This window comes from Priapulus caudatus, unplaced genomic scaffold (assembly GCF_000485595.1).
Source record: "Priapulus caudatus unplaced genomic scaffold, Priapulus_caudatus-5.0.1 Scaffold905, whole genome shotgun sequence".
Taxonomy (NCBI): domain Eukaryota; kingdom Metazoa; phylum Priapulida; class Priapulimorpha; order Priapulimorphida; family Priapulidae; genus Priapulus; species Priapulus caudatus.
The window spans coordinates 63,885-66,830 of NW_014577966.1; positions in this window are offsets into that span (position 1 = coordinate 63,885).

The following is a 2,946-nucleotide window of genomic DNA, read 5'->3' on the forward strand; positions in this document are numbered from 1 at the left end:
GTGCGTGCGTGCGCGTGGCGTGCGTGCGTGCGTGGCGTGCGTGCGTGCGTGCCGTGGCGCGCGTGTATGCGCCTGGAGTGTCGTCATACATTGGAATCTCTGCAAGAGTAATGCTGGCATACGAAATAAGCGTGTAAATGACGACTATATATAATTATTATATATATATATATATATATATATATATTTGTTTGGTTATTTGTCTGTTTTATTTCTTCTTCTTGTATATTATATATAATGGAATATCTTATGTATTTTTTATTTATGATTCCCGTATATAGTAACTTCATACACGGTGGCACGAGCGACGTACCCATGCATGCAGTCGCGTACAAACTAAATTCATGCTTGATCGTATACAGTATATTTATATTACTGGGCTGACGTGAATTAATAGCATTCGATGGAATGTCACAGTCCTGCCAGTGAGCGCGGGCGAGCGTCGCAAACATGCGCAGTAACGGACTTTGCACCTCGTGGCCGCGTGTGTTAGCTCTTATCTCCGACATGCATACCTAAGCCGGAGTTACTGCTGGGCTCTGCTAACTACTACGTGCTGCTACTGGCTGGCTGCTAACTGGCTTGCGCTGCTGCTGCTGCTGGCTGCTGCTACATGCTGCTGCTGCTGTTACTACTGCTGATACTGCTACTACTCCCTGCTGATACATCCTGCTGTTGCGTAACTACTATGCTGGCTGCCTGATAACTGTATACCTGCTGCTGAGGACTACTACTGCTGATGTACTGCTACTGCTGGCTGTGCTGCTGCTGCTGCTGGCTGCCGCTTGGCTGCTGATATGGCTACTTAGCTGCCTGGGCTGCTGTCTCTTGGCTGCTGCTATACTACTGGCTGTCTGCTGATTACTCTGCTGCGCTGGCTACTAGCTACTGGCTGGATACTGGCTACTGCTACTGCTTGCTGCTGCCTGCTGGCTGCTGATACTCGCTGAACCTACTGCTGCGCTGGCCCTCTACTGCTACACTGCTATGCTGGCTATACTGCTGCTGCTGGCTGACTATATACTACCTACTCAGCTAAAGCTACTCTGCTGCTGCTGCTGCTACTAACTACTACTACATACTAACTACTATTATAGCTACTGCTGCTGCTGTGGCTGCTCTGCTGCTTGCTGCTGCTGCTGGCTGCTGCTGCCTGCTGCTGCACTGCTGTGGTAGTGATGGTGCTGCTACTGGCGCTAACATACTGGTGCTACTATCTGCTACGGCTACTACTGCTTGCTGCTACTGCTGCTGCTAACTACTGATGCGAATCACTCTGCTGCTGATACTGTTGCTGCTGGGCGCTTGCTGCGCTTGGACTTCTCTCTCTCTCTCTCTCTCTCTCTTTCTCTTTCTCTCTCTCTCTCCCTCCCCCCTCTCCCCCTATCGCTCCCTCCCTCTTCCCCTTACCATTTCTCCCTTTATCTCTGTCTGCATAGCTGCCAGGCGATGACTATATAAAGGCGCCCACGCTGTCAGCTATGATACGTCGGCGAGTCACCATCAGATAATGTTTGCCCGCGGCAGTCTTTGTCTCCGGCATTAGAGAAACCCAGCACATTGATATTACCCGGCGTTTAGTGACCGTCTAAGCCAATTACCTATATCTATAAATTGATTAAAAGATGAAGACATGTCTGGCTCATGTGACGTGCGCGCGCACGCATGCGCGCATACACGCGCACCAGCACGCACGCATACACCCGCAACGCACGCACGCCTGTACGGGCGCACGCTGAACTCACGCACGTATGTGTACGCGCATGTGCATGAGCTTCAAGTGAATGGTACCTCACATAGTAGCGTGACGTACACGCACCTTTTGTCGTGTCATCGGTTTCTGTGTCGAGGTTAACGATTCAACTATAGAAAATATAGACGCAGAAAGAATACCCAAACAACGTATGATTCGTAGAAACGTAAATAATATACACTGTAATAATGAATTTCAATAATTACACACACACATACTAATTAATAAATAAATGCAATGCATGTCACGTGTCAATCAATCAATTCCGCAGCGTCACCGCCCACTCAGACATCTGCGCCCCCTCGCGGGGCAGCAGCGCCGTCTAAATTAGATTCTTGAATGTTTTAATTATATAAATTAGGGTTCGACTCGTGATTAATAAATACGCGCTGACTACATTTGCACCTTTGTGATGATGTGATAGCGAGCGGTTACACGTTTATGTGGATAGGCTAGCAACACGGTGTGGAGCGTTGATACACGGCTCCGGCAGAGCTGTATATATGTATGTATCTACCGCAGATGCAACGTCGCGTATTTCAACATGCTCTGCTAGCATCTATGACAAATACGACTTACGCATATACGCTCTCCTATGACACTATTTGTCATAGGAAGATTCTTGCTTGCCTATGACAAATATTGGCGAGTCACGTTCGGTCTCCGCTTTACAGCTGAAATTCACTGCTTGCGGTCATAATAGCGCTCCTAAACTCTTATGATGCGCACAACACTACACAATATTTGTCATAGGAAGAATCTTCCTATGACAAATAGTGTCATCAGGAGAAGGCTATATGGTATGTCGTATTTGTCATAGTCAAGTAGACAGGCTGCGTATTCTGCTGTTCGCAGCGTAGGTTACCATTCATATAACAAGTCTGCGTAGCGACGTCACAGCTACACAGCGAAAACAACCAGGCAAGAATAAACACAGACATTAGAAATATGCGCAGTATTATAAATACGTGCCCACGCGCGCACATACAAGCACATACAAATGCACAAACACGTTCACTTGTTCGTAATATGTACAGATCAACTAGCCAATCACACGCCACGATCACCTTATTGCTTGCGCGTGCGCGCACCATTCTCACGTATATACGTTTTGATATTATCGATACGGATTGTATACACACGTCTGTGATACAACTATAAATGTTACAGACCGCCTGTCTGTCTGTTTGTTG